The 13,476-nt window shown below is 33.1% G+C and overlaps 1 protein-coding gene across 1 annotated transcript in view; it reads left to right on the top strand.

Annotated features, from left to right (window-relative positions):
• Positions 1-226: 226 nt before the first annotated feature.
• The window catches only part of LOC123522856 (uncharacterized), a 67,431-nt gene continuing 54,181 nt past the window's right edge, over positions 227-13,476 (top strand). The window contains exon 1 of the mRNA XM_045300333.2: positions 227-404. The gene's annotated coding sequence lies outside the window, so the exon portion shown is untranslated. The remainder of the gene's footprint in view (positions 405-13,476) is intronic.

A 13,476-nucleotide genomic window follows, 5' to 3' on the forward strand; every position in this document is an offset into this window, starting at 1 on the left:
AAAAGGTGAGTGGGGTTAGAAAATAGAAAAATTGTTGAGTATATAATGACACAAAACGTGACGTTTACTTTGATCTATAAAAAGCAACATGAGTGAAAATACCTCTAAACAAATAGCAAAAATATCCTAGCTGTTTTATATGGAAAATCTGGATCTTAGACTGCGGTCACGGTAAATTACTAGATTTACTAAAAATTGTTTTAATCCATATTGTGTTTCCTTGTTTTTACAGTCAGTGACACAGTTTATGCTGCCTGTGGTCGATAAGATAATAAACCACTTGATATGTTGATATTGACATGCGCAATGAAACATCAATGCATGCGTAAACAGTATTATACTTTCCACCAGACAATCATGGCTGAAATGAGTCCTGGAGTAAGAAAATAACACAGTGAGTTAAGGTAAATTGTAATTAAACGTACTATTTATCTATTCATAATACTATTTTTTGTGATAAATAGGTTTCCAAGTAACTAATATGATGTTAAATATTTGACAAGAAAGCTGCTAAATTGTAATTAAGGTGTCCCCTGAAATCGAAACAAGGACCTTTCTTTAGTCTACAGGAAAAGAAACACGAATCTAATGTGCTATGATTTCTTAAATCATTAAAGATGAAAAAAATTTCCAAAACGGTCTTAAAATGAAAAAATTATGAACATTTCAAAATTTGATTAAAGTGGCAACCATTCTGTTTCCATGACAGTAACAAACAAAATGGCGTGTTTATTTATTTGAGCTGCGTTTCCTTATTTATGTGAAAAAATTGTCTATTTGTCCAACTTTATAAGGAGAAATAATCCTATTTTACATCTCAAACTAAATAAAAAATAAATTTGTTATTTGGTATAAAAGTTATAATGAATACAATTGCACAGTGTTTGGATGTCATCAGCACACAAAAATGGTTTCCTCATCCTCGTTTTCATTAATTAAAACGGTCATTTCTTCTTCAATAGAGGTCCGGCTTTAAAAATTATTTCATTTTTTTTGAAGCGTCAACGCTCGTGACTTTTTCTTTCAGGTTTCATGCCTCATATCTCTTAGCTTTTCATTTAAGGTATACAAAACTGTTAAGAACAAGTATAAGAGGCTTTCAAGGGTTGTTGTTCTATTTTGAACAATTCATTTGTTGTTATATCATATGTGCTTCGACTGTCACTTTCTATTCTGTAGAAAATAACAAACAACATGTGATATAGAACAAAATATGTATTTCCAAGCAAGATTACCTCTTAAGAAAATATGTCCTTTTACTCTGTAAGAGAGATTTTAGTAACTTTTTTATTACAATTTCCACTAGTTGCCTGGTTTTGTCCAGTTTCATCAGCTTCTTAATAAGCTTTTGTTAAACCCAATTACAAGCGTTAAAGACGCTCGCGGCAGTTTCGTCAATTTTATTTATTTATTTATCTATTTTATGTTACTTTTTTTGCAATGATAGATTTTGATGAAATGGTCTGTATTACAAGATCATATTATGATGTATTGAAAAGTGAAATAAAAATTCTAGGTCACCAGCACTGTTTTAGTTTTATATGTCCCCAGATATGATGCAATTTTGAACATTTTACAAAATTTGTATACACCTACCATGTATTTCAGTAAAGTACAATAACTAGCATGAATTTGAAATCTGAGCATTTTTATAACAGAAAACAATATTGCTAGTAGAAAGATGCTCAGAGAAATCAAAAGAAATTGATTTTGTAAAAGAAACCAATAGTTGTTCTACAGACTCAATGGTTATTTTTTCATAGTTTTGTCGATCTTAAGTTGGTATTTCTGCTATTTTATCCAGTTTCACAACATAGAACTAAATCAACCTCTGCACATGTATTTGCTTATGTCTACATAATCTAAAACATAAAGAAAATGTGAAGGTCATCATATTAGAGTTGGCTTAAATTAACTTACAACAAGGTGGGGTGTGGCGGCATTTATAGAACGCAGGTTGGTACGAAATACGTAATCAATTAGTTGTTCGGACAAGGGCATATACTTTTGTTTGAATAATCTATCTATCTATCTTCAGCCAAACTCTCTGACACAGATTAAGGCGAATATACTTAACAAGAGATGTACATCTACATGCATTTTCATTAAAAGCTGTCAAAATGTTTTATTTACTATCCTCATTAATAAAAACAGATTTATATTACTTTACGACATTTGCTTTGATCTCTTGTTATCTTTTTTATACCTTTTTATGTTTGTTCTTCGCCTGATATGTCTTGTTACAACCCGACAACTACGTTTTGTAAGCTCTATAATTTTGTTTATGGTTTTACTCAATAATCTCTAAACAAGGAAGACTTAAAACTCTGCAGGAGAACACTTTACAAAGGACCATGTATGATAAGAGGTGTTTTGGGCCCCCGATCCAATTTTGTTTTTGAATGCATCATTAGATTATAAAATATGTCTATTTTCTTGATTTAGTTGCCAAATATCTGAATAAAGTCAGTATTTTTTAAAAAAAATACTGATTTATATATGCATGCGTCCAAGTGTGTGAATATTTGGTTTATGAGGGGGTATGCTTAAAAAGTGCCATACTGAAGTTATTATTTACTTAAATTAGAACTTGACCTGATCATTCATTGCTAATACAGTGTACAATTCATTTTGACATTTAATACCCATTATAATACTTGAATAAGAAAAACAATATAAAGGGAGATAACTCTTCTTTACTCAAAACAGCTGAAAAGTAAGGTAAACATTGTATTTTCTCAATTTTCCAAAATAAAGACACATCAAGAAATGTTTATTGTTTTATATCTATTTTATCTAATTTTGTAAGTTTATAACTTGTCATGGTTACAAATCTAATTACTTGTTACCATGGTAACAGATTGATTTTTTATGCATTGTTTTTTAAAAGCATCCATTATTTCTCCTCAAATGCTTGTAAATGGCCTTGTCAAATCAGTGTAAAACCACCAGCAGGTTGACCTGATACTATAAGATTTTCAGTAAAGCATTTGATAAAGTGAGCCATGAGAAAAGTGTCAGCTGGACTTGGATATGGAATTCAATTCTTCCAAGTGTCAAGTTATCCGCGTCAATCCCTCATAATACCACCTGCAAAATACATTACTAGAATATGTCGCCTCAACAGAATACCTTGTCGTGGATATCTCAAACGATCTGTCGTGGGACGCCAATATAAATAGGTCAACCAAAAGGACAAATCAAACTCCATGGCATATCAGACCCTCGTCAGACCACAGCTGGAATATAGTTCCGAAGTATTGTCTCCATACACACAAACCAAAATAGAAGCGGTCCGAAGACGGGCAGCACGTTGGGCTATGTCTGATTTTGGCCGCAACTCCACTGTCACTGACATGCTATACAGTCTAAAAATTCCGCAGGCTAGATCTCCGGCGCCTTTACACCCGACTCTCTCTAATGTATAAAATCTCAAATCAACTAGTTGCATTCCCCATGGAAGATTATCTCATCCCCTTAACAAGGCAATAACGCCATTATCATTAGCTGTCTTACAGGGTAATCTCTGTCACCACTGACAACCTCGAATATTCCTTTTTCCCCAGGACTATAGTCCTGTGGAATAATCTTCCACCTGGCATTCCCTACCTTCCAACCCTTGAGCAGTTTAATGCCGCAGTTTGCAACATTGAACACACTTCACCATAACCTTGCCATAACCTTGCTCTTTATCCCTGTTTTTATTTTTTTAATCACTAACAAATGTTTCTTTCCCTTTTATTTGGCTCGATTTTCTTTTATTTTCTACTTATTTTTTCGGGAGATAGATAGTGTCGGAAAATAGTTTGTATGAGCGGTTAGAACAGGACCTGACAAAAAATATGAAAGGAGTTCATGTGACTTTAGCCCAAATTCGCTCAAAACACAAATCCAAGGGTACAACAAGATCTTACATAACAATTTTAACTTTTCAAAACAGACATAATTAAACAATCCAAGCCCTTTGCGCTGTGTAGTTTTATAAAATGAAAAATAAGACGGGAAAGGTTTACAGTATTAGTAACAAAGTACGAAATATATTTTGTTTTCTGTCTATTATACATTGTAACTCAATAATTTACTATGAACTATCTAACAAACATACATAAACAATATGAGATTGAAACACATCATTTAAACACTTGACCCAGCTTGTGGTGTAAAAGAGCAAAATTATGTACGTTACCATTTACTTCCTGTTGCAATTCACGTTTAAAATAAGTGGTTGAAACTAGATGATTTGCTGTAAATACATAATGCATTGTCTTTATTCAAGTGCGCAAGAAGTCACTCTGTAATTGTACTCAGGAACTGACTCATGACTCTCTTAGGGAAAAATTCATATAGTTATCTTTTTATATAGCAGTTTCACTCATTTGATGATCATCAATTAAGATCAGATTAAGTTTCATATATACATGATTTTTGAAACTTTGTTTTATGTTGAAAGGCTTTCCTAACTGGATACCTGGCCTTGTTGTTACTGACATACATTGAATCCCACCAGGATTGTATTAATTCTTTAATCTATTATTTAGGATTTCAATAATTAATATGATGTGTAAAAGATAAAACGAAAATGTTTATTCCCATCCCAACGCGTAAGTATTTCAATTTATTTTTAAGTATTTTTAATTGTTCAAATTTCTTCTTCTTAAAATACCACACTTGTCTTCCTTGTACTATTTGTCATTCTTACAGACAATTAGTCCATACGGACATTTGATATAGGGATAGGACACCAGCACTTGAGATGCATTGTGTTTAAAAGCCGTCTTCTTAGAATACCACACTTGTCTTCCTTGTACTATTTGTCATTGTTAAAGACAATTAGTCCATACGGACATTTGAAATAGGGACAGGACACCAGCACTTGAGATGCATTGTGTTTAAACGCCGTTACTTCCAGTTAATGATCACGAATTTTTCGAAAGAAGAAATCCAAATTTAGTGGATTGTTCTCGATCATTTAAAGTCAATTGAGATGATTGTTTTCCATTGAACAGAACAAGGAACTTCTAAATCACGTATTGGCTCTTGAAGCATCGCATGTTGTAAAATATTTAAATATCTTTTTCCTGATATAAAGATGCAGAAGAATTTTTGGAAGTAAACTAGTTAAATACTTATTAAAAGTATAATTTGTAATTGTTGCTGACACCACTTGATTATTTATAATATTATTTATTTTTGTTTAAACTGTTACGCCCCGAAATACATTTTAATAACACCGATCATTTCGTTTTTCAATCATTTGAAACTATCTTAGAAATGTCTGTATCTTGACGGCCAGTGGAATGCCTAATGGCCAAACATTTGGAATGTGAAATGTTTTCTATAGGCAAAAAGTTATCTACATGTACAATGTATATATGAAGAGATTTTACATACTTTGTTATTTTACTCTGACATCATTCTGTGATAGCATATTGCATCAGTAATAAATCACACGTTATCCTTATTTACGACCATTAGTATACTTCATACTATCGTGGCTGAAACCGACTTCTTACCAATCAACCAAGCTTTCAAGGACATCTGCCAAAGTACTGTATTAAGAGGCGGTAGGTTGTGGCTTATCAAAAGCGCTGCCTTTCTAATTTAGTACAGTTTTCCAGATTTATTGCATACAAAATATAAATAAGGACTTTCTTTTGTTTGTTAATTAATTATGAAGCAACAAAGAAAGAAAACAAGAGGGACATGATGACCCTGTATCGCTCACCTGAGTATATTGAACCCCATGTTTCAAACTGATGCTAAAATATTAGAAAGTAGATCAGTAGGTCACATTTATGGTCACTGAAAGACAGTTTAAAGATTGGTAACTGTACATGTCATCCAAATTTCAAGGCTGGATCTTAAACTGGAGTGGTCACAAGCAAAAAGTTTCGCATGGACAAACGGACGACGTAGACCTACTGACCTAGTTTTTGACCGCAATTGACCCAGTTTCGAACTTGACCTAGACATCATCGAGATGAATATTCAGACCAACTTTCATACAGATCCCATGAAAAATATCGCCTCTAGAGAGGTCACAAGGTTTTTCTATTATTTGATCCACTGACATAGTTTTTGAAGGCACGTGACTTCGTTTTGAACTTGAACTAGATATCATCAAAGTGAACATTCTGACCAATTTTCATGAAGATCCATTGAAACGTATGGACTCTAGAGAGGTCACAAGGTTTTTCTATTTTTAGACCTACTGACCTAGTTTTTGATCGCAGGCGACCCAGTTTCAAACGAAATCACTTCCGCATTACGTCACAAGATGCTTTACTTACCTTTACGCCAAGCTCTTCGAGTAAAGCAAGAGTTTCGTCCCTTTATATGGCTATTTTTAGCGTAAAAATGTTCGGAAAAAATACCGTATTTGTTCAAAATTTGCTACGAGCGCACCTTACAACAATTTTCTTTCATGTATCATTCTCCGTGTTTTTGTTATCCTCAACACATATCCAAAAACTAAAATTATTCTCCCCTGCGCTCGTATCGTACTTTGTTGATAAAGTGCATGAAAACATCTAAAAATGTACAAAATCTGTGTTGATGACATGAAACTAGACCATGGATCATGACTTTTAACGCAAAACTGATACATTTTTTCTTCAAAAAATGCAAGATTAATCCTTTATCTTTCAAATAATCCATATCGTTGAGATGTATTTTTACTTTCATTTTCTTCGAAATTTGGGGGCTAAAACTGTGCCTTATCATACATGGTCCTTTATGCAGAGATACAACTTAAATGTTTCAAAGACATTAAATGAAATCTTGAAAATTGATTTCTAAGTCCTTCAAATAACCAAAATGTTTTTACAAATGTGAAATTTACGAAGATTTTATGTAGTTTTATTATTAATTTAAAGCTGTGACCACAAAAAATAACAACTTTGTCGTAGGCAAGTTCTTACATGCAGTGATATATATTATAAGTTTACTTCCCTTGCAATTACACAATTGAGTGAAGACGAAAAAGGGTTTTAGACGCAATATCATAATATCTCTTACAGCAAAGAAAATTAGAAAATATTCATGTGTGTTTGATTTTCCCTTAAAGAATTGCTTCAGATGTTTATGTCTGCTTAATTATGGTAAAATATCTGTTGACAACTAGATAATAAAATAAGATATCTCTGAGTATATTATAGTTTGTTATACCTCTTTTGTCTACAATAATGAAATCCCATTACCCGAGAAAGAGATATTTTGACTATCAAAAACATTTTCAACTTTTTTCACACGTGACCAAGCGAAAGTGACTATCAGGTCATGTGACCGCGGTGATATTTTGAATGTCATATAAGGGCAATTAACCGCTTCAATTGTTAGCAATATGATTGCCTCCCTTGTACACATATAGTAGTGACGTCAATATCCAATGTGTAAACAGGCGATTACCGCGCTTAAGATGAAAGTGTTAAATTAAATGAATTAAAAACATTTTAAAACATGTTAATGTATTAAATTTTGTTCGGTATAATAAAATAAATATTATATGAATTGCGTGTGTGACATTGATATTGTCAACTCTCGAAACAAAATGTCACCACTCGACTTTAGCCTCGGGTGACATTCTGCCTCGGGTTGACAATATCAATGTCACACACGCAGCCATATGATATTTATATAATAGATACTAGTTTTGTTGTGTTCTAATACCAGGAAGGATTAGAAAAGGTGCGGTAGTTTTGATTTGTATTTCATATTTCTAGATTATATCTCGAAGTATACGAATTAACAATAAAGTTTTTACGTTAAAAATATAAAGTATCTCCTGTATTCAAAGACCACAATTTGGTTTCAAAAGGCTTGAACTAATTTCGGTTACACGATTTTTACATGATTTCTCTTTGAATAATAGACACATCCATTCATATTATATATTAGACTATAGAACCCCAAGGTAATTAAAGGTACATATTTAAAGCTAAAGAATTTTCTACTACAACCTTGATCATGCAAACTATGGTCGGAGTATTCATAAAGAAGTCAAGTTAAGGATTTAGTTGTTGAACCAGTAAGGATTTGAGAACGAGGCCGGGAATAGGTTGTATGTTGTTATTTCCTTCTTTATGTAATGTAAACGATTATATCTACAAACAACATTTTCAGTATTTTACGAAAACCATATATTGCCAGTTAATATAACATATATGTCTACTTTCCAAATATCTAAATCATGTTGCGAAGTTATGCTTATTTACCCTAGAATATATCATGAATAAGAATGGGTTAGCTCAAACACCTATCTTGAAAGAGAACCCAAGAGATTTAAATATCAATTTTTGCCTTCTTTTCTGTCAAGCTTCTTTATCCAATAAGTTCATTCGAATAAGTTTTGAACTTAATTTAATGGATTCTAATGAAAAGACAGAAGTTTTTAATCAACTTCTTTCGGCGTTGTACTCGTATATTTGTTTCTGCTATGCGATTCAGAAAGTTTGTAACACATGTTTCGAAATCATATCTTGAGTGTGCAAGAACCTAATGTAAGTTATTTTCTTTTAATACTAGTATGTATATATATTCATTTTCGCTTTTCCGTGAAATATTGAAATGTATCATCTGAAAGTTATCTACATAAGCCTTATGATGATGATATAGTCTGAATTGGTGATGACCGTTTTAATTTACAACAAACTCTTAATGACTTTGATGATTACTGCCAAACTTGGAAACTGAACATAAATATCATCAAGACTAACGTCATCATATAAAGGTCTAGGAATGATAGAAATTTTTCTTTTATAATAAATGAAACACAAATAGATACATTAACTTCCTATAAGTATCTTGGTGTATTAACTCTAAAAGTGGCAGTTTTTAAATGCCAGAAAGCATCTGGTCCAACAAGCAAAAAAGACTATGAACCTTCTTTGCAGAAGAATTAATAATTTATCTCTACCACTTGACCTGATTTTGAAATTATTTGATCATACTGTTAGCCCAATTTTACTTTTTTATAAGAATATTGGGGTTATGAGAATAGTACTTTCATTGAAAAAAGTTCATACTGAATTCATGAGGAAAGTCTCAATCTTAAGACGGTCAACTCCATTATATATTTTGTATGTTTAAATTAGCCGATAACCACTCAATATTCTAACTAAATGTAGTATGAAAAACTACTGGAATAAATTGATTACAGGGAAACAAAATTGCCATATCAAATATATAAATACATGCTAAATTTGCCAAACTTTGAATCAAAGTAGATAAGTTAAATAAAACGTACTAACTAAAATAGGTAGGGCTGATTTATGGCAAATTCAAGAAAGTAATCGGTGTAAAACACTACAAAATACTGTGAAGCAAATCAACTTCATCAAAACTATCAAAATTGGTAAGCATCTCTTCAGAATTCTACAAAAGGACTAAATCAGTCAATTTTAAGAGCTCTATCTCACTACAAGGTTATCTATTACATCTAAATAAAACTGAATGGAATTCTCCTTAAAATTTAGAACTGATTACCACTTTTAGCTCACCTGTCACGAAGTGACAAGATGAGCTATTGTGACCGCTTGATGTCAGTCGTGCGTCGCCAGTCGTCCGTCAACAATTTCTAAAAAAAATCTTCTTCTTGAAAACCACTAGGCAGAATTACACCAAACTTCCCAGGAATGATCCTTGGATGGCCCCCTTTCAAAATTGTTCAAAGAATTGCATTCCATGCAGAACTCTGGTTGCCATAGCAACCGAAAGGAAAAACTTTAAAAATCTTCTTGTCAAAAACCACAGGACCTAGGGCTTTGATATCTAGTGTGTAGCATCATCTAGTGGCCCTCTACCAAAATTGTTCAAATTATCCCCCAGGGTTAAATATGGCCCCGCCCCGGGGGTCATATGGTTTATAAAGACTTATATAAGGAAAATTTTGGAAATCTTCTTGTACAAAACCACATGGCCTAGGGCTTTGATATTTGCCAAAATTGGTATGTAGCATTATCTAGTGGTTCTCTACCAAGATTGTTCAAATTATTCCCCTAGGGTCAAATATGGCACCGCCCCGGGGGCCACTTGGTTTATGTAGACTTAAATAGGGAAAACTTTGGAAATTTTCTAGTACAAAACCACATGGCCTAGTGCTTTGATGTTTGGTATGTAGCATCATCTAGTGATCCTCTACCAAAATTGTTCAAATTACCCCTCTAGGGTTAAATATGGCCCCGCCCCGGGGGTCCCATGTTTTACATAGACTTATAAAGGAACAAAAGTTTAAAAATCTTCTTTACTTGTCTGAAACCACAACACTTAGACCTTTGATATTTGGTTTGTAGCATTGTAAGTAAGTAAGTAAGTAAGTAACGACTTTATTTATAGTGGATGACATATTTGGCAGAGACAATTTACAATATGGTCCACTGTATAAATATGTACAAGTACAATAAACATGATATATAAACAACAGTGAGAGAAAGCATGAAAAAACATGACATAACTACTATTACAACAAAAGCAATATGAAATGAAATAAAATTATAAAATTATATACATGTATAAACAAACAAAATATGTTAAGTACACATTAATAGTCTGAATATTTAGGAATTAACTTTAAAGAATTTGTAGACAGTATTTTCTGATCATAATTTTGGTTGAGAAAAGTGCCATTGATGATGGGAATGTTTGAATTTTGCCAGTGTATTAGATGATTGTATATGATTAGGTATGTTATTCCAGAGTGTGGGTCCCGAGTAGCTCAAAGATTTACGAAAAAATTCTATTCTTGGTTTTGGCACCTTTAGTTTATTGTTTTGATCAAAGTTCACGATCAGGTATTTGGTTGTGTTTAAATTTTGAAGTGAGACAGTCTGGCAATTGTTTATTTATTGATTTATATACCAGGATAGCTTTTTAGCGAGCTATTCCGATCACTCACCGTCCGTCGTCCGTCGTCCCGCGTCCGTCGTCCGTAAACTTTTACTTTAAACGACATCTCCTCATAAACCGCTGGGCCAGTTTCATCCAAACTTCACAGAAATGTTCCTTGGGTGAAGCTCTATAAAAATTATTCAAAGAATTGAATTATATGCAGACCTCTGGTTGCCATGGCAACCGAAAGGAAAAACTTTAAAAAATCTTCTTCTGAAAAAAAAGAAGCCCTAGAGCTTAGATATTTGGTGTGAAGCATTTCCTAGTGGACCTCTACCAAGTTGGTTCAAATTATGACCCCGGGGTCAAAATTGACCCCGGCCCCTGGGTCACTTGATTTTACATAGGAAAATCTTCAATTTTTTTTCTAAAAATAAACCACAAGGCCTAGATCTTAGATATTTCACATGTAGTATTGCGAAGTGGACCTCTACAAAAGTTGTTGAAATCTTTAAAATTTTAAAAAATCTTCTTCTCAAAAACAAGAAGAGCTAGAGCTTAGATATTTGACATATAGAATTGTCTAGTGGATCTCTACTAAAATTGTTCAAATCATGATCCCGGGGTCAAAATTGACCCCGCCCCAGATGTCACTTGATTTTACGTAGATTTCTATAGGAAAATCTTCATTTTTAAAAACAAAATAAACAACAAGGCCTAGAGCTTAGATATTTGACATGTAGCTTTGCCTAGTAGACCTCTACAAAAATTTTCCAAATTATGACCCTCGGGGTCAAAATTGACCCCGCCCCAGGTGTCACTTGATTTTACATAGGAAAATCTTCAATTTTTTTCTAAAAATAAACCAGAAGGCCTAGATCTTAAATATTTCACATGTAGTATTGCCAAGTGGACCTCTACAAAAGTTGTTGAAATCTTTAAAATTTTAAAAAGTCTTCTTCTCAAAAACAAGAAGAGCTAGAGCTTAGATATTTGACATATAGAATTGTCTAGTGGATCTCTACTAAAGTTGTTCAAATCATGATCCCGGGGTCAAAATTGACCCCGCCCCAGATGTCACTTGATTTTACGTAGATTTCTATAGGAAAATCTTCATTTTTAAAAACAAAATAAACAACAAGGCCTAGAGCTTAGATATTTGACATGTAGCTTTGCCTAGTAGACCTCTACAAAAATTTTCCAAATTATGACCCTCGGGGTCAAAATTGACCCCGCCCCAGGTGTCACTTGATTTTACATAGGAAAATCTTCAATTTTTTTCTAAAAATAAACCAGAAGGCCTAGATCTTAAATATTTCACATGTAGTATTGCCAAGTGGACCTCTACAAAAGTTGTTGAAATCTTTAAAATTTTAAAAAATCTTCTTCTCAAAAACAAGAAGAGCTAGAGCTTAGATATTTGACATATAGAATTGTCTAGTGGATCTCTACTAAAGTTGTTCAAATCATGATCCCGGGGTCAAAATTGACCCCGCCCCAGATGTCACTTGATTTTACGTAGATTTCTATAGGAAAATCTTCATTTTTAAAAACAAAATAAACAACAAGGCCTAGAGCTTAGATATTTGACATGTAGCTTTGCCTAGTAGACCTCTACAAAAATTTTCCAAATTATGACCCTCGGGGTCAAAATTGACCCCGCCCCAGGTGTCACTTGATTTTACATAGGAAAATCTTCAATTTTTTTCTAAAAATAAACCAGAAGGCCTAGATCTTAAATATTTCACATGTAATATTGCCAAGTGGACCTCTACAAAAGTTGTTGAAATCATGACACCCGGGTCAAAATTGACCCCGCCCCAGGGGTTACTTAATTTTTTCATAGGAAAATCTTCAAAAAATTTCTAAAAATAAACCAGAAGGCCTAGGTCTTAGATATTTGACAGATAGCATTGCTTAGTAGACTTCTACAAAATTTGTTCAGATCATGATCCCCGGGGTCAAATTGACCCCACCTCATGGGGTTACTTGATTGTACATAGAAAAATCTTCAAAATTTTCTAAAAATAAACCAGAAGGCCTTAGATATTTGACATGTAGTATTGCCTAGTGGACCTCTACAAAATTTGTTCAAGTCTTGACCACCCAGGGTCAAACTGGCCCAGCCCCAGGGGTTACTTGATTGTATATAGGAAAATCTTCAAAAAATTTCTAAAAATAAACCAGAAGGCCTAGATCTTAGATATTTGATCTGTAACATTGCCTAGTAGACTTCTACAAACTTTGTTCAAATCATGAGCAATCCAGGGTCATCGTGACCCTCTTGTTTCCCTGTGAAACTTGGAGATGGATACAAAGACCAAATAATCAGAAGAATTGCTCTCTTTGCACAGCACTAGATGTTGGTGATGAAATATCTTTATTGACTTAAATGCCCTTACTTTCTCGATTACTCTAGAAAAGTGTATGTAAAACCGTTTTATTAAAGAAGGCCAAATATTCTCAAATTTAAGGAGCTCTTGTCCACAGAACTAAATATGAAATAACGTAATATTTCTATATTTATTAAAATGTTAATCGAAGCTGTTAAAACAAAAAAAGCTATGTCTTTACTTATTCAATCTTCCTTCTGTCCAATCTTGCTAAATTTGTTTACAACTACTTTTTTCATATGCACGCCATTGTATGTTT

Source organism: Mercenaria mercenaria, chromosome 8, assembly GCF_021730395.1.
Source record: "Mercenaria mercenaria strain notata chromosome 8, MADL_Memer_1, whole genome shotgun sequence".
Classification (NCBI taxonomy): Eukaryota; Metazoa; Mollusca; class Bivalvia; order Venerida; family Veneridae; genus Mercenaria; species Mercenaria mercenaria.